This window comes from Vidua macroura, chromosome 10 (assembly GCF_024509145.1).
Source record: "Vidua macroura isolate BioBank_ID:100142 chromosome 10, ASM2450914v1, whole genome shotgun sequence".
In the NCBI taxonomy this organism is placed as follows: Eukaryota; Metazoa; Chordata; class Aves; order Passeriformes; family Viduidae; genus Vidua; species Vidua macroura.
In genome coordinates, this window is record NC_071580.1 from 2,300,482 (window position 1) to 2,323,973 (window position 23,492).

Genomic DNA, 23,492 nt, shown 5'->3' on the forward strand with positions numbered 1-23,492 from the left:
GCAGAGTGAGGAGTTACTGCTCTGAGTAGCAGCAGGAGTGAGGAGTTACTACAACCACCCCGAGCATGAGCAGCTTGCCCCAGTTTTCAGCCACCTTTGCTTCATTAAGGCAATTCCATCAGAATTAAAGGAAGAGTTAGTGCCTGCTTTAAGGGCCTATAATCAAAATTAATGAGTTTCATCTCTCAGAACCATTAGATTGTTAATCAGGACATGGGGAGTTCAATAAAGGGGGTTGACAAAGATTTATGGTGTTACCAAAATGGAAAAGAAGAGAGACAAATTTAAGAAATGAATAAATATTGGTGGGTTTCCGTGTTTGCCACCCCTTTAGGGGAAAAAAAAACCCATAAATCCATCACTGCCCTACAGGCAGAGTGGGATTTGTTTCACCTGGTTTCATGTTTTTGACGAACTCGTTCATATTCTGGTGAACAGAGGTTGTGAAATGCATTCAGGTTTTCGCCCCTCATTAAGATTTACTCAAATTTTAAATAGTTTCATAGGTTTTTTCCCCCTTTTCATGCCTTGTTTCCCTCCTACACTTGTGTGCTCAGCTGAAGTTCATGAGGCTGTTGTGAGGACACAAATGTAGAAGCTGTAGAAATCTTAAAAATCATTAATTATACATTTTAAGCAGAGAAAAAACCCCAGAATCTGAAAAAAATAACCACCCCTGCCATGGCAGGGACACCTTCCACTGTCCCAGGTGCTCCAAGCCCTGTCCAACCTGGCCTTGGACACTTCCAGGGATCCAGGGGCAGCCACAGCTGCTCTGGAAAATCCATTCCTTTTTGCCAAATTCCAGCATCTTCAAACTCTACTTGGGCCAGTCCATCCTTATTTCCCACTGTTCACTTTACATGCAACACAAAGACTGTGGAAGTTCTAATAAAAGGGGAATTTTCTAAGGGCTAAAAGCAATTTTGCCATTGCAAAGTATTCACCAGCTCCCATTAAATATTTTCTCTTTTTAATTGCAAATGACAGCTCAGAATGGCTCTGTTTTTACTGCACTTTGGAACATATTAATTTTTTCCCTTCAGGGGAAGAAATGAATTTTTCCCCTCCAATCAAATATAATCTAGAGCATTTAAATAATTCCTTTCCCAAACAGATTTTTCAGTCCTGCCTATGAATGAAAACAGAGATTTATTATTTGTGCTCAATTTTTAAGGTTTTTTTTTTTCTTCTTCTTTGATTTTGAGCTTAGATTTTTGCAATGGAAATGAAGTGATTTTTCAATGCAATTAAGAAATTCCAGTTTTCCCAGCACATTTCTCACTAATGTCTATCCATTCATCTACAAGGAAGGAATACAGAACTGACTGAGAGAATACAGAGCTGTGTTCAACTTATTTCTGGTTGATAAAATCACAGGTCTCCAGGTCCTGTTGTGATTGCAGGACTGAATATCTGCTTTTATTTCAGTTTAGTGTTTTAGAGGAAGAAAGTCACAATTTCTTGTCAGCAGCAAGTTGTAATTATATGTATTTATATTTAAACTTTCCAGATCCCACTCATTAACATTTCCTTGGCACAGGCACAGTTTATATTTTGATGTAGCCCTTTTGTGGAAAGGTTGTAAGGGCTCTGGTAATCTTTGACTTGCTGGTGTTTCCTCTTCAGAAAATGCTGGGGCTGCATCAAAACAGAAAGAGGAGAGAGAGGAGAGGAGAGGAGAGGAGAGGAGAGGAGAGGAGAGGAGAGGAGAGGAGAGGAGAGGAGAGGAGAGGAGAGGAGAGAAGAGAAGAGAAGAGAAGAGAAGAGAAGAGAAGAGAAGAGAAGAGAAGAGAAGAGAAGAGAAGAGAAGAGAAGAGAAGAGAAGAGAAGAGAAGAGAAGAGAAGAGAAGAGAAGAGAAGAGAAGAGAAGAGAAGAGAAGAGAAGAGAAGAGAAGAGAAGAGAAGAGAAGAGAAGAGAAGAGAAGAGAAGAGAAGAGAAGAGAAGAGAAGAGAAGAGAAGAGAAGAGAAGAGAAGAGAAGAGAAGAGAAGAGAAGAGAAGAGAAGAGGAGCCTGAACTCTGGGTTTTAGTTTATTCAGCTAAACAATCTCATTCCATCATAGTAACACTGATTTAACCCAATAAAATCAACAAAAGCCATTAACAGCTCAAGCATTGATGCTGTAACTGCTCCTTGATGCTCAGAAAACTTCTGCTGAAGGCACCTCTGGAGAACATCTGGCCAAACCTTCTGCTCAAGCCAGGGCTGAAACAAAGTCAGATTTCGCTTCACAGTTGGGCCAGGCTGCTCAGAGCCTTGGTCACACAAGTTTGGAACATTTTCCAAGCAAATAAAGACACTCCACACATCTCTCTTCCACGCTGAGCTCTGCAGGGACGTCACTTTTCTCTCTGCTTCCCAAAGATGGGAAAGCACAGCTGGAAGTACTGCCCTGGGCTGAATTCTCCACCTTTCCCTTCTTCCCCATTGAAAATAAAATTGTCATACACAATTTTAAGTAGCAGTAAAAATAATTCTATTGTCGTGACAGTGACTATTCTAATTATGGCTTAATTAGAAGAAAATCAAGGGGGATACTTTGAAAGACACTTTTTCCTCAGAGAGAGGAATTTTATTTGCTTGATTTTTCCTTCGTCCCCAACTCCTCCCTGTGTTGTTTGAAGCTGCAAAGAAAATAAAAAGATTTTAGGGAAAAATATATTTAGGTGCATTTTGGAATTTAATTCTGACCACTGAAAGGTTATTTTTATCAAGGTGGATTTCTTCAGTGGGACCCATTAGTGGAGCTGGGTATAATTAATGGTTCACCAAATATCCCACAGCCTGATCTTTCCTGTGGTTTTCTTGTTCAGGTTTCCTTTTGTTTGAAAAGCAAGGAATCTCCTGGCTTTAAAAATATCTGGTAAAATTCCCTTCTGTAGATCCCAGCCTTGCAGACTGATCTTTGCTTCCTGCAAAGAGAAGAACCGTCCTGCTCCATTTCTGCTCCTGGTGGGCTCATCCAAAACTCAGCATTTTGGGGCTGTTTGCTTGTACAATTCCATCTCAGAATCATGGAATGGTTGGGAAAGAAGAGTTCATCCAGTTCCAACCCCCTGCAAGGGCAAGGACACTTCCACCAGAGCAGGTTGCTCCACCTTGGTGATTTCAAAGCTTTTCTCCTTTCCAACATCCAGAACATTCCCTGGGCACGATCTTCTCCTGTCATCCAAACAACGATGTTCATTGGAGCATCCAGACTTCAGATCTCCACTGAGAAAGGAAAAAACGCTGTTCCAAATTCTGCTGAGCTCTCCTTGGGTGGTGCTGTCCCCAAAATCCACGTGTGGCCACAGCCACCTGGCTGCAGATGGCTGCTGCTCCTAATTGCTGCAGGTTTTACCATGAGCTAATTGCCTGCTCAGAGCCCGTTGTGTAAAGCAGGAGAAGTAATGGCCCATGAGACATTAGAGGTGATTAGGAAAAATAAAGTTCCGTGCAAGACTGAGATGTTGGCTGCCTGGAAGTTATTTCTTCACTTAAATTCCAGCAGCTTGGGTGGGCAGGAGGATACAGCAAGAAAATTAAAAGTGGAGTGGTTAAGCTGCTACTCAGCCTGAGTTAGCAAATTAAGAACGAGACAAATCAACAAAAAACTCCTCCAGATTATATTTGATAAATAAATAGGAAAAAAAAAAAAAAAAAGCAGGTGAAGACCTGATAGAAAATGCAAAAGATGCAGAGTGAATTTTTTGCTACTTCAAATAGAGATAATTACTGGAAAGCTGGAGTAGGGAATGTGGGTTTGGTGGTGCTGTTGACCTGGGATTTTTCACACAGGATCTCAGCAGCTTGGAAATATCCTAGCAGTCAAGAAGTCAAATTAAAAAAATGGTTCTTGAAGGGGGAAAAAAAATAAAAAATGGTGATCACATTAAATCAAAATTGACTTTCATTCTGGTCAGAGTATGGCTACATGATGATACATTAATGTTTCATAGAGAAATTTGCTTAAAAGCACATGAACATATGAAGGGTAAGTGGAGCATCTGAGGCTGAAGAGGCTGCAAAAATATTGCAGTAAAAAAATCTCTTTGAGTAAATTATTAAAAGTATGTAGGAATTATGAAACAATGCAGTGTTTTAATAACCACGCTGAGCCTCAAACCTTTTCAGATCTAGGCTGGAATTTGGGTCCAATGAGGATTTAAAAGGACCCCATGTCTAGGGGGGCAGCAGGCACCCACAGTGCTCTGGGAAGCTCCTCCCCAGGGATTGATTAAACACAGATGATCTGTTCTTTCTTTTGAGAGTTCTTGATCTATCCTACAATAAAATCTAATTGTACATTTTCATTTTAAATGACAGATAGTCATGATCCTGTCAGAGCTTTCCATTGGGAAACCTAATTTTTAGTTTTGAAATAGCGAAATAATGCTAGAGACAAGTCTTAGAGGAATGAATTTGCACGTCAACATCCTCATATCTGCCAGCCTCTAACTTTAGGGGAACTTTGGGTCAGGCTTTGGATTGAAAAGTGGAGTTTTTTTGAGCAAAAGTATTGTGTGATATAAACCAGAAATCTTCCAACCTAGTCTTTTAAATTCTGGAGGGTTCATGTTTAAAGAAATGCTTTGCTGTCAGCAGACAAATACTGAAATAATTGTTCTCTAGGGGATGACAAACACCCGTTAAAATGCAGACACACATCCAGTTCTTCATTTTTAGAGCACACTAAAAGTTTGATACACTGGGGACTGGCAGATTGATCAGGGAATCTGGAGGTTGGACAACAAACAATTGCTCATTTCTGTCTACAGCAGCTGAACCCAAGCTTTGAGGTGAGAATGATTCAGTGGCAGAAAAGGTTCTGATTCGCCCCCATTTTACAACATCTCCTGATGCTGAAAAGGTTCTGAGGGAGGAATGGGGTAGTGCAGGAGAGGCTCCTGTTGATGCCTTGTGCAGGCTGCCCTAGAGCAGAGGCTGGGCAGAGTCACAGAATAAAGCAGGGATTCATTCCAAGGATCTCCTCCATGGATCCACCTTGGGCAGCACCAGAGCCCAGCCAGGGCTGCACCCAAGAGGAACCAAAATGGTCCCAAAATGCACGAGCGCTCCCGGGGGCTCTCCCTGGGATCAGCTCTGCTCCATTTGCACCTTGCAGTTCATTGTCCCATTCCAGCTTTAGCCCAGACACTCCCATCCTGCTTGTTTTTCTCTCTCCAGCCCACGCTGTTTGTGCTCCTGGGCCTGAGCTTTGGATCATTTGTCCTTGGTGCCCAGCTGGAGCAGGAATTGTTTTGTCTCCCTGCTCTGTGCAGAGAGCTCACCATCCCATAATGTGAAGTTCAGAACTGCACACTAAAGCAGCACAGAATGTGAAAAGTATACAAGCTGAAACCTGAGGCTTCATGGTAGCACTGGTGAGGTTCCCAAAAATGCAATAGCAATTGTGCCAGTCTGCCAGAAAAGGGGTGAGGTCAATCAGCTGGGATGACCCAGCCCTGGCGTGGCTGCGAGGGGCAGAGGGAGGGGTCCAGGCCCAGCTGGGGTTAGGCTGGGTTTAGGTTTAAGCTTAGATTTAAGAGGCAGGAGGAGTAGTTTGGCTTTTGCTTTCACAGAATAATTTAGGCTGGAAAAGGCCTCTAAAATATTTTAGTCCAACAACTCTGGTACTGCTGAGCCCTCCACTCAACCATGTCCCCAAGTGCCACATCTCCTGGAGAAGGTAGGGAAGGAGGTGTTCTTGATTGTCATATTTGTGATGGTTAAAATAATGCTTTTTATAGCTTTTTGTCCTCCTTTGTATTGATGTTAGTGAGCGTTTGTCCCCTTTTGTGTCACAGAGATTCTGAGTAGCTTTGGCAATGCATTAGGTGTCCTTTAAGGTGTTAAAAACAGCAGAATTTGTGTTTTCAACAGTGTTTTGGCCCAAATCTTTTCAGAGGAGCTGGTTTTTAGGTACTCTGGCTAATGAAGTGTCCTTTGATAATTAATTTGTCAGATTCAATTTATGGTTTCATAGAAAAAAAAATAATGTTGAATGTCAGGCTTTGGTGAAAAATTCAGGGTGAGTCAGTTCAGACAATGCTGCTAAAAATAGTAAAAAATTAATGTTGGGGGTTCAGCCAGAACTGCTGGATTAATGAATTTTGGGACTGGATTGGGTGGTGCAGGAGGTGGTTGGGTTGTAAATATTTGTGATATCTGAGCACGAGACCCACTTCTCTTTGGGTGAACCTGTTTGGGGATAATTCCACCCCAGGGCTTGACCTCCCTGCCTGAACAATAATTAGTGGGGCTAATTGTACAGAGAAAAGATGGGCTTTGCATTCCTTGGTCTCAAGTCTGTTGGAAAATCAGGGAAATAACTTTTAGTAAAAATGAGCATTGATGGGAGAGGTTTGCTGATCACTGGGATGATTCAAGGACTTGGTTTTCTGTGCCCAGGCACCACAAAAAGGGACAGAAAAAATATATCAGGCAGCAAATTAGACGCTGAGGATTTCTGGAGCAATCTTGGTGCTATAATTCTGATAAGCAGGGAATTCTGATATTTTTAAGGAAGAGAATTCCAAAATTCCAAAATTGTCCAACTGCAATGGAGTTGTGACAGCTTGAAGTCAAGTAAAACTTGTTCCCTGTGCTCCCTGTTTTCAGGAATGTTAATTAGGAGTTAACTGGTGTGGAAGGTTGGATTTTCTGGGATTTTTGGTGATTCTCTCTGGAGATGAGGGTATTAATAAGCCTCTGCCTGGGTGTTGGTTACTATGACACCATTAATAAGGACAGGCTGTTTCTATGGCAGACATGCAGAATGTTTTAGGTGTAAAGATGGCTCCAAGACAAAAAAAAAAAATCTCTTATTTTCTCTTGATAACAGCACAAATGAAAGCTGTCATTAGAAGGTTATTAAAGCTTTATGGCTTTAATAAATTATTTTCCTTTTGCTGTTTAGGGCTGGAGGTGTTTGGGTCCATGTGGTTTAAGGAATGTTGCCTGGAAATTCAGTTTGGTTTAGAGTTCCTCCTCAGACTCATCCAGGATATTATTCCAAGCTGTATGCAAGTGCTAATCCTTCTTTATGAACAAGAATAAAACAGAGTTTAGGCTGAAGGCTAACCTGAGCTGCTGGCAGGGCTTTTTTGGGATGGGTTGCATCACATTTGCTCCCACTGGAATGCTGCAGTTTTCTGCAAAGAAATGGAAAGTGCTGGCTACTCTGCATGATTCCAGGGAACTGCCAATCCTAAGGGGAATTAAAATGCATTTGTGCATGTGTTCACATAATTTTTAAATCCTCTGGGAGCCTTGTTTTCCTGCTGACTCCATCTCCCATCCCTCCTCAGGCGTGCCACCACAGGCTGTGGGCAAAGGACAAAATCTGTGCTGGCCCCCGGCGCCTCTTTTGTCATGAAATTCCCAGAAAATCATTGCCACTTTTGGTTTGTTGCTTTATTCCCAGCGTGCATTTTTGCCTTTGCCATCCATTTTTACCAACCCCAGTGCTTTGCCTGGAGGAGACATCCTTGGGGAGCCGCTTTTATTTATAGGGTCAGGATGTGAGACAGCGACCAAATCTTGTCCTGGACGCTCCGGTGGTGCCTTTGGGCTGCCTGTGAGGAGGGAAGCGGAGCTAAAAGCAGGAGATGGAATCTCCCAGCTCCCATCCATCACTAGATGGCACGCTGGGAGTGGGAATGTGCCCGGGCTGGGCTCATCCGTGCAGGGCTGGGTTAATTGGTGCAGACACTCAGGAACCGAGCAGCGACAGGCGGCTCACCCGCTCGCAGCCCCGGTGCAAGGGACAAAAGCTGAGCAGACAATTAACTGGGAGCAGACGTGTGTGGCACAGCTCCTGGCTGGCTGGGTGGCACGGCCACCCGGGAATGTTTGCTGTTAAAACATGAAGGGAATCTCTGGTTTCTTTTTTCTTTTTTTTTTTTTTTTTTTTTTTTTTTTTGTATTATTATTTTTATATCACTTATATTTAATGCGGGTGTTACAGCCACCTAACAGCAGCAGCAAAATTCAATTTTTTGTTCACTATCAGAAATGCCTTCCTAGAGCCGCAGCAAAGAGGCATAAGTGGCACCTTATGTTATTTATATGATAGAATTCTAAGAATTGCACTTAGAATCAGACACAAAACGAGCTCTTGGAGAGTTTGGAATGGCAGCAGCCAAGCTCCTGCTCTCCGTGTCCCCAGTGGCATCAGAAACCTGCTCTGCCTTATGTCAAGGGGGAATTCCTGCTTGTACAATCCCACCACAATTTTAGGTCCTGAAATAGGATCTGCTGGTTTTACTGCCCCTTCTGAGGGTGCTGCTGGTTGATCCCCCTCTCCTGCATGCCCAGACTTTGCTGCTCAGGCTGCTGCCTCTGCAATCAGAGCTGTCCTCAGTGCTTCTGCATCAGCTGGTGTTTGCTGCCACTGGGAAGAAAAGGAAAAAAATGAGGGAAAAATAAACCCAATCCAAACAAATTAAATCCTGTGGCCAACCCACACTCATTCACAGAAAGTGCAGTCATGGAATTGTGGATTTGGGGTTGGAAGAGGTCTTAAAAATCACCAAGTTCCAGGCCCTGCCATGGCAGGGACACCTCCCACTGTCCCAGGCTGCTCCCAGCCCTGTCCAGCCTGGCCTTGGGCACTGCCAGGGATCCAGGGGCAGCCACAGCTGCTCTGGGCACCTGTGCCAGGGCCTGCCCACCCTCATGTCATGGAATTTTTTCCCTGTTTGGAGCCATTCCCTTCTGTCCTATCCAAGATCCTGTTCAATCTTCTCTTTAATTCTAACCATGATACAGTTGTGCTGGGAATTTCCGCAGGGATAACACAGAGTGATGGGAATTTCAGCAAACTGGGATTTAAACCTCACTGTTTAGATCTGAGCTCTTGGGGACTGATCACCAACTTCCTCCATGCTTTCCATGGGGTTCTCCCCACCTCTATTTGATGAATTATTGCACCTTCACTGACACCATTTTTGTGTTTTGGATTCAAACCCCTCTGAGAGCTGCGCTGACTGTCCGTGGCATTTTTGGGGTGCTATGGTGGGAAAATGAGGAAATCTTGGCTAATTGCCTTTAGGAGGAGCAAATGGGTGATGAAAGGAGCACTGATCCCTGTGCCAGTGGCTGTTGCTCCTCGGAGCTGAGGATATTGGTGATGCCTTCAGCTTAAAGGTGGTGAAGGAGTTGCTGTGTCATTCCAAGGAATGTGACAACTCCCAGTTTGGCCAAACGCCTGCAATCCCCCCCGGAGGTGATTCAGACACAGATAAATCTTTGATAGAGACCCAATTTCATTGATATTTTATATCTTCCTGCTGCTGGATATGCTTGAGTCAGCTCAGTGACAATCCTAAACTCCAATATCACGGGAAGATCAAGGGACAAGAGAGAACTTTGGAGTCTGGGCTGTTTCTGTGCACACTTGTCACGAGAACAGCGGGATGCCCTCGACTGCAGATGCCACTAAGAGCTCCAAAAAGGCATCGCATCTTGTCTCTCTTGTAGGCAGCTGGATCAACAAATCCTTTGAAAAATATATCCACGGCATCCGTGGGGCTTCTGACAGGCTTTGGGAGTTTGATCACCCTGGGAAGAAAACCCCAGCTCTGGAGTTAACAAAGGAACAAGCGAAGCCCCAGATTACCTGGGATGCTACAAAATCCAGATTTTGATATAAGGAGAGGAAATCAAACCTATTTGTATAAATGTGATGCTCCTCTGAAGTGTTACTTCCTTTCAGAGAGTTAGTTCTTCAAAATTCCCAAGAAAATAAGGGAATGCAGCTTTTGTAGGAGGGCAGAGTGACAAGAAAAAGCCAGTTCACGCTTTTAGGAGGGTGCTGGATGAATGTCTTCAAATTCCAATATATTTTAGAGAAGCAAAGAGTTTCTGCAGGAAAAAGTTGAGGTCCAACTCTCCTTTCTGTCCCTGTCAGACTCCTATTAATATTAATAAGTTTTCGGGGGTGTTTTTAAAGGGAATAATATTAAAGCAATGTTCAGATATTGCTTACTGGGTTTTATTGTGGGAGGTTTGAAATGGCATCACACCATTAGATAAAATAAAGGGTAATCACGTTCTCATGGAATGATTTGGGTTGGGAGAGGCTTTAGGGATCACCTCGTTCCAGCCTGTGCCAGGTCTTCACCTCCCACACAGGGAATTGTTTTTTCTTAATATCTAATCTAAATTCAGATTCTTTCAGTTGGAAGCCATTCCATCATCCATAACCCCTAATCTATTCCATGCACATGGACTGTCCATCTGAGGTATGTATAGCCTAGAAAAAATTAGGGATTTTAAAATTTTCTTGTTTCCCCTCCAATTTTATCATGCTTTGATCATCATAGAAGCTTTTTGAGCAGTTTTTGAGCTGGATTTGGAAAAGGTGTAAAAGTAGGGATTGGTCTTACGTTAATTTTTTTTTTTGTCATTGTGCATCTTCATGTTCATACACGGGAATATTTTCTCTCTGCCAGTGATCTCCCCCATTGGATCATCCTTAGACCATTGAGGAAACCCTGGTTTTTAATCAAATCCTCAATTCTAAACAGGGATCAAGATCTATTCATATCCAGTAAGGTTTTTTAATATTAAAAATAATCAAACGTGTGTTGGCAGAGCAACTCCTCCTCCTTCTCCTGCTGCTCCAGGACTGCTGACCTGCAGAGCCAGGAGAATATTCCTTAAATGAGAGATTTCATTATGTCCCTGGCAATTCCAAATTCCTGCTCAACTGGGTGCACTGGAAAGCTTCAGCTGCAATCCATCACTTTATTGCTTTAACCTTCTGCAGCTGATTTTGAAATGTTAACATTTAATGTGGTTATGGAGTTACTGCTTCCCCTGCTGGGTGAAACCTCTCGAGTGGGGTCAGGTGTGTTTGTTTAATCCTGGCTTTTATAGCCAGCCATGGGTGGGACAGTGGGAGTCTGCCTGCTGGGGTAACTGCTGATTTTTGTTTGGGATTCAGCTTCTGGCCCTGTGCTTTCTTAATTCCAGGTTCACAACCCTAACAGGGAGGATGTGGGGAGAAGGAAATTCTGAAAAAGCATATTAATTAAGATTTTAATTTGCTGGGAGACACACAGACTTTCCCTCCCAATACATTCAGTGGGAACAGTGCATGTCACCATAAATATGGTGCTGTGCTGGGGTGAGCTGTTATTGGTCATTGCACATAAAAACTGGAATAAAGACACTTTAATTCCATATCTTTTGTGTTCCCAACCTTTTCTCCACGAGTTGTGCATCCCAACAGGAAGGATCCTGTGTCCATCACAATACATAGAACATGCCTTGGCTTTTCTCCTGCAGCACTGCTGGAAAATAAGAATTGATGATTTTTTAAAATACTGATCTGTCCTACTTTAGTGAAATATTGGGAAAAGCCCCATGTGGATTTCAGGGTGGATACTTTACTCTGGCCATAACTTATTTAATGCCTAGCCCATGAGATATTTGCATGCCAATACAGCAGTGCTGTGGTTTTGGTGCTGGATGATCTTGGACAGAGCATAAAAGGGGACTCTGGTGGAAAGAATAGAGAAATACAACTTTTCCTGTACTGGCCTCTTCTGGATGGATGCATATTCCAAAGTCAGGAAGTTCATCCCTGGAGCACTTGTTGTTCCTTGGTATTAAAGGCTGAGAAATGATCTCCACAAAGTGGGATACCTGCAACTGGAAAATATTTCATTTTGGTATCGATAGCTCTAAGTGGAATATAAGATGATAGATCAGGCAGTGATCATTTTGTTTTAGACCTGCAATTCAGAGGATTGTTTTTTCCTGAAAAATGATGAATATATTGAAAAATGAAGAATAAAAGGAAGAAGTGATTATTTTAACTTGGAGTTTAACACATAATTTATACCCTCATTTGAAGCTGTATCATCTCCCGCATAATTCCTATGAGCTGCTCTTTTATTGAGAAGTATTGCTGCTATCAGTGCCACTTTTATCTTAGAATCTTTTTATACAATGCAAAGCTGGGAAGAAAAATGTATTCTTTCCTTCAGTCACTCATCCCTGTAAACCCCAAAGACAAACAGCTGAAATTCCTGGGGGTGAGGCAGAATCATTTATCACTCCAAATTCTGGAACACAGAGCCTGGGAGATCAGGCTGAATGTTGAGAGACAACTGACATTCCACTCCAGGAAAAAAGGAAGGGAAGGGTGGGATTTACTGCAGAGCTTTCACTGTGGAAAACAAAATAACAAACCCAAAAGAAAACAAAACAAAACAAAACAAAACAAAAAAAAAAAAAACCAAAAACCCACACAAAAACCAAAAACAAAGCAAAACCCCCAAAACCCAAAACAACCCAGGTGAAAAACATCATGTTACAGAAGTAGAGGAGAGATGAGATTTATCTGGGATTACTTCTTTTAAAATCCTAGGTGAGCTGAAATAATTCTTGAGAAGTGGGTTAGGGGCTGTTAAGTTTTATTTAATAACCCTCAGTACAATAACCAGCTCTGATCCAGCAGCTCACATGGAGGCACCTCAAGGCAATGATATTTTTTCACCCCTTTGTTATGGATAAGAGAATTAAGGGAGGGAAAGGTGAAGCTGGGTGGCAGCAAGAGTCAGAAAAGGAGCCCTGAGGGTTTTCCAGTGTAGCTTCCCTGAACTTGTGTAATTAGGAGAGGTCACTTTATTGTGTAAGTAATAATTTAGTTCACTCTGGAGTCATTGTTTGGCGTGCAGGGTGGTGAAAGCTGATCCTTGCATGGATGTTTTCCCAGTCCTCTGGTTCCTGTGCTGGCTGGGGGGGAATAAATGGTCAGTGATCAAGTATGGTATTAAATTATTTAACTCCAATTCATCTTTGAAATATGCACCTGCATCTCCAGGAAGGAAACAGCTCCTTTTCAGATGACCAGATATCTTTTGGGATGGTTTCAGTTCTTGAACTGACATGGGCATTCCTGGCTTTTTTCCTCTCCACTCATCCAAGTTCTCTCAGTCCTGCCTGGCTGCAGAGCCACGAGATCTCCCAAACTCATCTGTATTAACCCAAAACAGTGCTGAAATCTTTTGTTCTGTCTCCTCTTGGAGTTAATGCTCTCCCAGCTGATTCTTTGATTTTCAAGCTGTTCTTTTCACTCTCTGAGATGCAGCTGTTGCACTTGGGGGTGATTTTTAGGAACTGCTTCGGTTTCCTAATGCAGGCTGTGAATTTTGAAGTGCTCTGCCCTTGCTGCACCAGTGGTCCCTGCTTTGATCTGGTTAAACTCCTGAGAGGGGAGCCCTGGGGCTTTCCTCACTAAAGGGAAAGAAATGTGGATTATTCCTTGAGGTAAAAACACAAACCCCACGCCGTTGTCTTTGAAATGTGTTGGGTGAGGAAAGTGTGCAAGGTTAGTGCAGCCCTGGGGCGACAGCAGCGTCTGCTCCACATCCACACGAGTTTGGCATTGTGGGGTTTTGAACAAAGAGCTGCTGCCAGCAGAGCCCTGAGCAGCTCTTCCCAAAACCTCTGGGATGCTGGTGTCGGAGTCCAGGACATCCCTCTGGCTGCCCCGGGTGCCTCGAGACCCTGGCAGGGGGCTCGGGGACCTTGGCAAGAAGTCAAAAACACCTGTGGCTTTGATTTTAGCCCATGGGAAAAGCTGCCAACTTTGTGTGAGGAGTTACAAGCCACAAGGGTTTGAGTAGTGTAATAGGGGGATTGACACAGGTGGAAAAGTAGAATTTTGGGGTTTTTTAGAATGTAATTCAGGGGTACAAGATGGAGGAATCTGGGCGTGTCTTAGCCTTTTTCTCCTTCTTCTTGTCCTCCGTGTCTTGGTGTGATGGTGACACTTTTCTATTGGTCTAGGATAGGGACACACTGTCCAACACAGATCTTAGGCATTGGTACAGGAACTGTAAATGTGGTACACGTAATTTTGGGTATAAAATGTGGGAGACGCCCGGGGCTCGGGGCAGACTGCCATGGCTTCTGTACCAGGTGGACCTTGGCAGATCAGAGAGAAAATATTATAGATAAGAAAAAATAAACAACCTTGAGAACTCAGCTTCACGTGTTCCAGACCTTTTCTTTGGCTGCCAGGCTAGGGGAACAAGGACTTTCACATGCTGGGAGCTGCAGGAATTAACACAGCCAAATGAGCACCTCTGAGCGGGGTTGTCTTTGAGGGGAGAACGATTTGATTTCCAGCTGGAAGGAGGGAAGGGCTGGGGAAGGCGTTTTGGAGTGGTGGGGCTGGACTCTGAAGGTTTGGGGTGGGTTCTGCTGATTTTTTGGTGGGGTTGTGCTTATTTTTGGCGTGGTCCAGACCCTGTGCAGTGCTCTCCTCTTGTTTGATTTTCCTCCGTGGGATCATTGCAATGCCAAAAATCTTCAAAACAGCTCTGTGTTTTCATAGGATCATGGAATCCCAGGTGGCTTGGATGGATGGAAGGGACTGATTTGGTCTTATCTTTCCAACTATAATTACACTTGTAATAAAATTATTGATATATCAGGGAAACACTCTATTAGCAATAATTTTATGCCTTTAAACTTTCAGCTTCCTATGTCGCAGTGTTAGATGAGGTGTCCTCAAGACCTAGTCCTAAAAATCCAACGTATTTTAGTGACTTAAGGATGAGATTTTGTCCGTGAATTGTATTTCAGTAATGTCTGCGACTTTTAAATATCTTGGGCCAATATCTCAATTATGGTACAAGATATCTGCCCTTACCTTGCTGTTGTGTTGAGTTTTTTTGAGCATGTGACAGCCGTGGCTGTGACAAAATCCCTTCTTGGAGTTCTCTGGACCAATCCATATCTTCCCAGGAAAGGTATGGTGCTATAAATTCCACGCTATTAAATAGATTCTAAATCCCTTGGCTGACAGGGATCACCAGGAAGCCTTTGGAGAGCAAATGTGGATGTGCAGGCAGTTGTGGAGCCAGTTCCTGTTGAAAAATGAAGTGCCAGACCTTTAATCATAATCTTTAATGCCATGTCCAGCTTCAGGTTAATTATTCAGAGCTCTTGGAATCAATTTTGGAATGATGCGCACACACTCAGCAAAACACTTCAATCAAATCCAGGGCTATACATGTGTGCTTGAACAACTTAATAAGTGGATTTTTTTTTTGTAGAAATATTCTGTATTCTTGAAGTCAGGTGCTTAATTGAAGGGGGAGGTTGTTAGGGAGAAACAAGAGGGAAATTTAGGGCATTCCTAAAAGGGAATTTCTTTTCCTTGAGCAGTGGCAGTGGGACTGAACACAACTTGGCCAAAACTTCCAATGAAAAATGTTAAATTTACTTAATTTAGGTATTGTTGAGAGCATTCCTTGGTGATGGGGGTGGGTGCTTTGGTTTTTGGGTTTATTTGTGTGGGTTTGCAGTTTTTCTCTCGGTGGTTTTGAGTTTTTTGGGGAGTTTTTCCCCACATTTTAATAAATGGCTGGGGTTTTTGGGATGGATGGGTTTTGAGTCATTTGTAGCAGTCACCTGCTGGTGCACGGGGCATTTTCCCCACAGCCAGTGGTAAATGGGAACTGCTCTCCAGAAATGTGATTTCAAACTCCTGACGTTGAGTGATTCCCCCCAGGAATGACCTGGAAAGTGAACAACTAAAACCCCACTGCAGGTGGATGATGGAAAGGTTGAAATGCACCTTCCACAGCCATGAAAACCCAAAACCATTCAGAAAAATAAGTACATTTGAGCCTGATTACTTGAAGTGGTGCATCCTAGAGGCACGTGGATGTGTGTGGGTTTGTTCCATATATTTTTAATCCCCTATAATATCCAGAGCACTTCATGGAGTGTTGGGATTCCATCACAGGACTGTGAATGTAGTTGTACATTTAAACAAATTAAGTCTATAATTCCCTAGCAGAGCAATAGTTTCTTTTTTTTTTTTTTTTTAAATAGATTTGAATTTGGTAATTTTTCTACAGTTTTTTTATTTGCTTTTACCTTTGTGGCAAAATCCCGGGGGAATTAATTAAACTGAGTTAGGAGAGGAATGTCATCCTTTGCAGGATATGTTTTGTTGTATTGTCCCAAACCCAGGGTTATTTTGACAGAGGAATAATGGAGATAGCCATGATTTAAAGAACAGGAGGAATTCCTGACAGGAATGGAGATCTGTCCTTGTTGGGAGCCAGCCTGGGGCACTTGATCATGGGTATTGATTCAGCACATCAAAATTTGTTGTAGGAAATGTAATTTATGCTGCGACCTTCAGACAGCTCTCAGCTGAAATGGAAAAACATGATCCTTACAGATGGGTCTGCTTATCACTGGCTCCAAGGAAATGCAGGATGGATGGAGGAATTCAAGCAGGCTGGAAGGACTTTCCAGTGGAAAAAACATATGGAAATATCTGTTCTGTAGGCACTGCTATGCATAAAATTTTGCCATAAAACTCCTTTGATAGAAGATTTGCATCTCCCAGACAGTAAAAAACTCTTCCTTCTTCCCGTTTTCAATTCTATTTTATTATTTTCATTATAGATGTGAGGTATGGTTAATTTTGTTTTGGTTTAGGCCAGTTGCAGGTCTGGGGATGGTGTAGATGCTTGGGGAAGGTGCACAGGAACAGGATTTGAAAGGTTGTTTCTACTGGAAGAGTTAAAGAAGTATTTAAAGGAACAGAGTGATGAGAAAGGATTGGGAATGGGATAAACTTCACTGTAAAGGCAAGGAAAGGAGCAGGAACTCCTATTCCCAGTTAGTTTCAGAAAAGTAACTTGGTAGGGAACTTTTAGCAGGATGGCCTGAAGTATCTGTGTAGGATCCCAGAAGGGTTTGGGATGGAGGGAGCCTTCAACACCAGCCCACCCCACCCCTGCCATGGCAGGGACACCTCCCACTGCCCCAGGCTGCTCCAAGTCCTGTCCAGCCTGGCCTTGGGCACTGCCAGGGATCCAGGGGCAGCCCCAGCTGCTCTGCCCACCCTCACAGGGAACAATTCCCACCCAAAATCCCACCCAAACCTCTCCTCTGTCAGTTCAAAACCATTCCCCCTGTCCTATCCATACCAGGATGCTGTGTCCAGTTTTGCTCCTCTGCTGCTCAAGAGAGAGGAAAATCTACAGGAGAGCCAGAGGAGGGGTATCAGGATGATTAGAGAGTTTGGGAACTTGACACACGAATAAAGATTTAAGGAGCTCAAGAAGTTTATCCTTGTAGTATCAACAACGTGACAGAGGGGGAAATGAAGTTTGTTCCTCAGTAAGGATTTGAATCAGAGGCACCAGGTACAGCCTGGATCAGAGAAAAATCTGAGTGGTTAGAAGCGGGAGGAGAAAGGGAAAAAAAGAGAAGGAAAGAAATATTAACCACTGGAGTAAACTTTCCAGGGAGGTGTAGGGCTGTTCCTTGCTGAGATGCTCACGGCTGGACAGGGACCTGGATGGGGCAGGAGCCACCGTGGTGGGCACAGTGATCTCCACAGCTCCCTGTGGTTTGGGGTCTCCTGCAGCCCACAGTCTCTGCTCTGGGGTCACCCACAGCAAAGTTTTGCAGCACAGGAGGTTTTTCTTCTCCTCCCACCCCTCCCCACAGTTCTTGTTACAAGCTTCGGGGTAAAAGCGGTTCAGAGTCGCTTGCGATGTGGTTTTCCGTACATTAAAATGTTTAAGGAGTTTAAAAGTGCAGTTTTCTAAAAACAGACACCCTCAGGCTTCTGCTTGAGGAGCTGGAGACAGGAATTCTGTTTCAAAGCTGCTTCAGATGCTTGATGGTTGTATCAGAAAATGCTCCTGCTTATGCAGGGCTGGTGCCTGCGGTGGATTCGAGCAGCCAAGTGCCTCCAGCCTTTGTGTCTGTTGGATTTGGAACATTACAAGTTTTCTTTTGGAGTATTTGTGTACAAGGCTGCAGTGTCTGGAAACTCAAGAATTGGTATTATTAAAGATATTTCCCTTCCTCTGCTTTTGGTAGGGATGTAGATGCAGTTTTCAGTTTTGTTGGAGTTGAAACCCCCTCGGTTTGGGGTTTTTCTTTTCCCCTGAAATGACAAGAGTAATCAGCACTGTGCATTTGAATTGCTCTGGAATTAAATTTCAAGTGGAACAGCATGGTAGCTATTTCATTATCTCGGAATTTATTCCAGAATTAGGAACCAACGTTTTCAAATTTCATTTCCTTGTATAGCTTCTTGAGCCAGCCCTTGTCTGTGACAGGCTGAGCTCCAGCAGGAACGGGTTTAATTTATTAATTGGAGGCAGCAGGCGTCGAAAGGTTCTGCATTTGGGCACGAACACATCTATATTTGCATACCTTAACTAGAACAAATGGATGTCAGTGCTCAGCCCTGGATTTTCAAAGGAGCTCAGGAAGTTACTTGTCTCTTTGAAAACCCTAAACTTCAGAGGAAATATTTTTTTTAAATTATTTTTGCGGCGACTCTGTAGTTTCATAACCATCAAGAAGAAATACTGATTAACTCAAGTTCAGTGACTCTGTCCTTCCTTAGCCCAGCTCCTTGGAGTTATCTTGGAGATTTTGTTCTGTTTTGTGTCCTAAGTTTGTCAATTCTTCTTCAGCAACATTTCTGAAATCCTGTCCTCTCTAAACAAATGCCCAGCATCTTATCTGCTATCGAGGCTGTTGGGGCTTCATCTCCCATCCTTTATCTCTTATCCCTTCCAGTCCTCTTGGAAGCTGCTGGATCCTTGCTGTTGTCTCTGGCAGTGACAGCCCCATCAATTCTCTATCCCTTCACTGGTCCCTTTTCTTCCTCCTGCATCAAGATAAACTTTTATTTTTGTTTCTGAAGACATTCTCTTTGTTTTCTCTCTGCTGTCAGCACCTATCACGCTGTCCTCTTGCTGCTGGCTCTGCTCATGTGGATGGTTCCAGACCCTCAGCACAGGCTCCTGAGTCCATCCCTCCTTGTTTCAGGCTCAGTTTCCTGTCCTCGGCCCTCTCCTGCTCTGCAGGGGCCAGAGCTTGCTTCAAAATTATAAAAATAATTTTTATTAACCAGTGGTTAAGGTTGTCCAGCTTGATTTAGCCCTCACCAAAGTGAACACGGGCAGCCACCCACCTTCCCAGCCCGAGGGTGTGCGCTGGGGACTGCAGACTCCCACCACGACTCTCCTCTGGCACATTTAGGACGTGTCATCCTCTGCTAGGGCATGGAAAATGCCAAGGAAAGCTTGGTGGTGGCGTAGGGAATGCTGCCTTCCCCAGCCAGGTGCTGGGAGGATGATGGTTCCTGCTGCCCAGGAATGCAGCCAATCCATTTTGTGAACCTTGGCTATGTGAGCTGAAGTTTGATTTTATCACTGTTTCACTGCTGGTTTTGTTGCAGCACTTCTGTGCACAGGCCTCAGTCCTTTATTCCTGGTGAATTTGTTGTTGTGACTGTGGTTAAAAGTTTCTTCACTTCTCATCTCACTTGCCCGAAAAAAGCTGTTTTTTCCAATTGAGAGACTGGTTTCTGTTGCCCTGATTTTTAAAAGTATTATGTCTTCTTTTATGGTTCTTTTAAAAGTCTTAAAGTTCTCATAAAGCTTCTTTAGCCTTCTGATGTTTACATATTTCTACTGGAGTTCTCACGCACTGTTCATGTAAATAATGATTGTTTTGCATTCTTCTTTGTGAGAGGAGAGAATTGATGGACCAGTGTGGTTGGAGAGGTGGCAATTCCATCCTCCAGTCCACTGTCACTTTTGGAATTCTATATATTGTGAGGTCAGAAATAAAATAGGCTCTTTTTCTCTCTTGAACTCACCAAGCTTCTGTGTGCTCATTTCGTGTCCAATAACGACAGGTTTCATCTCTGATGAGAACAGTCCCAGACTGGTCAGGGATCTGATTGATGCAGAATTTGGAATCTTAAGCCTGGCAAGTACTGAACACTTTTGGTTCCTGACCCTTTTGCTGTCTTTGTGCCTCACTCCCTGTGGGCTCAACATAAACCTTCTACTGGGGAAGAATCCTCCTCTTATTTTCACTGCTCACACTTAAGAAACCTTTTGCTCTCTCCAGCACAGCCTGGGAAAGATATTTAGAGGACAAGTTCTGGTTTTGAACATTCCCAATTTCTTAACCCCCTTCCAAGGGCAAACAGCTGTTTGCAATAGCTGAGGATAACACCTAAATGAGCAATCTGGTTTGTCCAAAAAAACCCCACACGGCTTCTCAAAACCAGCATGGCCTAAAAGGAAATGGAGTCATGCAGGATAATTAACATCCCTTGGATATGTGAGTGTGCAAAGGTGCATTTGATCCCATTCCTGTAAAGACCTGATTACATTATGCTAATGAGAGTTTTCGGAGCTGCATTGTTGTTACGGGAAAGCTCCTTTTGAATTCAGCACAGCAATAATTCGCTTCCTTTGATCAGAAGAAATGTCAATTACATTCATATTTGAGCTGGAGATCATATAAGCAAGCCCAGTCCTTTCAGTAGGGCATGGTTAACACAAAAAAAGTAATTAAAGCACATCAATGGCATTTCTCAGAAAGCATGGGTAGGGGCTAACAACAAAGTACAGAATAATGCTCCTCATTATTCTCTAGGTTAATAAAAGGTATTTTTACATCAGCTTGGTGGTTGTCCACATATTCAAAACACTTTCCTCCCTGGCAATGTCAGATATTCTTCCTTTTCCACCCTGTCCAAGAGGAGGTTCCTCTGGGAACTGAACTTCTACTAAACCAAGTACCCAGGAATCTTCAGAGTTCAATGTCACCTGTGAATTGTCAGGTTATTGAACAGGAAAGTGGGCAGGGTTATAACATTGAGTAAAATAGCAAATATATTTCATACCGTGGCTTCCTAAGAGAAGAGCCTGGTAGGAGGACATGGTCAAGTTCTTGGCCTGTGTGCAGCAGGTGGGAAATTTTGAATTATGCTGTTGGGGAACTGAATTGTTCTTGTTTCTTCAGGTGTTTTTTTGTGTTCAGTTAAAAATAAATGGGCTAAATCAGGGTCAAGAGTTTCTATCTGTCCAGGCTGGTGTGAAAACAGCTCTCAAGAACTCACTGCAACCATCTAGTGAAGGATGAAAAGATTTTATAGGTCTTTATTCTGCCCCACAGTGATGCTCATGTGTGGGTGGAGAATTGTGGGTGTTGTGTGTGACGAGGAACAGCTGAATTAGGGAAGAGGGAGGACCTGTTTTTTCCTCTGTTCCTCAGTCCCACCACATAGAATGGGCTCAGGAATGATAGGTTTGGATTTTTTTTGGCTGTAATCTGGCTGCACAGAAGTCCCTGGATTCATTTCTGCAACACTCTCAAGCATGGGGTGTGGTTTTGGAGCTGTCCTGAGCAGGATCAGGAGCTGGAGTTTGAACCTTGTGGGTCCCAGCTCAGGATATTCCGTGATTCCCTAGATCAGTGTCTGTGTCATGGTAATGAAAGTGGTTAAAATGAGCTGGAAAAGTTACTGGTGAAGAAACTATGCTGAATTGGGAGCTACCAAATATGTGTAAATTGATGGGTGGTGCAGTAACTACACTGTGCAAATTCCTAAGGAAAATATTCCTAAAAAGAACCAATTTCAAGGACAATAGTTAACCACTTCTAGGACAGGTTTATCATCCAGGACATGGAATACACTGACTTAAGTCTTGATCTGAGCAGTTGTATGGCAAGAAAATAGGGAAAATATTCCCTCCTCTCCCCGGCAAAGCATTTGATGCATTCCACGCACTCTGCTAAACAACTTTTCGAGGCACAGCAATAGGTAGGGTTTTTTTATAAATGCTTGGTCTCCAAATGCATGGACAGAACTGGTTTACCGGGCTCTAGCGGGAAGGATCCATGAGGAAAAACCAGGAGTGTGTTATTCCAAGGCAATTGTTTCAGCGCACAGTGCGTCTATCTCAGCGAGCAGACGCTGCTTTGTGTCACTGGCCAAAATTGTCATGGTCTGCTTCAGCAGGCAGACTTGCAGAATAATAAACAAGATTTCTGTATGTGTGACTGCAGCAAATACTTGTTGACGGTGAGTGCTGTATTTCTTTCAGAGGTCCTGCCAGCTTTAATTAACTCGGGTTTATTCTGAACCGCGCCGAGATTACGAAGTTGTTTGCAATCTATTTGTGTTGTAATACACAACCCAGAACATCTCTCCCCGTGTCTCCCTGACTGCAAACCTGTCCTCTGCCTTTCCACAAGTGAGTTTGAACCCTGGCCATCCTCTCTGCTCCATTTAGCTCCTGCTTTTTTAGCCCAGGTTTGGGGACACTCGCTGGGTTTGAGCAGTTGGGGAGAGGGCGATTGCCTGCCAGGCTGCCTGTGCTTGTCAGAGCCAGCAGCCATCAAAATCTCAGGATTTCTTTTCAGATGTGCTCGTATCATATTTTAGAGTTTTTCCACATCACCTGCTCCTCTTGCCTTTGCTCTGTGAGCACCTGGGGGCTCTGATTCAAGGACTGGAATCTCCTCGAGGCTGGAGGTGCCTCCAGCTGTTGCTGTGCAGTGCTTGGAGCAGGGGCTGGATCCTGGGTGTGCTTTGGCTATGTGAACTCGGCTGTAATTGCACAAGAGTTGTCCAAAACCACATTTGCAGATCTTCCATAAGGCTCCAGCACAAATTCTGCCAGTGTTTCACCATTCATTGCTTTACCCTGCTAGGACAGGCAGCCAGGCTCTGCCAGGGATGCTGCTGCACCTCCTCCTGCTGCTCCCACCCTGATATCACTCTGCTTGCAGAAATCTCCTCAAAATTTAAGTTCTGGGTTAATGAAACAGAGCAAAGCCTGCTCTCCCTGGCAGCACAACTGGCCAAGATGACAGTTCCCACTCTGGCTGGGACGGAGATTGATGCTTGTGTGCTGTAGAGGAAAAAAGCTCCAGTAATGCTGGGAGAGAAGGGAAAACACAGGGACAATGGAAATGGAGGATAAGCGCTGCTGCCAAGTTGATTAGATGATCCTGTTGGATTGGTTGGGACATGATTTGTTTTTCTTTTTCAGGGGAAGAGAAAAGCAAAGTTCTTCCCACCCCTGCTTTGCGTAGTTTATAGTGTAGGGAAATTGGTTTCTAATGCAGATGTATTTTAACTCACCCCTTCAGCTTTCAGTACTGAAACCCATAATTATCTGTAAGGAAATGTTTTCATGACAACGGGGCCAGGCTGTGATTTACCCAGGAGGTGGTGTCACCACCTCTCCAGGGGCACTGAGAGCTGTGGTTTCTTGTTCTCTGTGGAAAGGAGGAGTTTTACCTTGTGCCCTTGTAATACCTCTTCATCCCTCTGCTGCCCTCCTGCCCACACTGCCATCCTCCCACCCCTGCAAGAGAAATCTGCCCCATCCAGCGGGAGAAGTGCTGGGAAGAGCTGAGCTGTGGCCAAAATAGTGCTGGAAAGGTGATTTTCAGTTTAGTGCAGAGCTCTCCTTCATTGCTGCTGCTGCTCCAAGCTGGCCTGGGTCAAGTGTTCCACTTAACAGTGGAGAGCCTCAGTGCTGGGAGCAGCCCCAGGAATGGTCCTGCTGTGGGGATAAAAGCCCTCAGCACGCAGTTACTCAGCGTGGGTGGAAATGGAGAGCTCCAGGCTTTTAAAAACAAACATTTCTGGCCCAGCAAGCCAGAGACAGCCCAGCCAA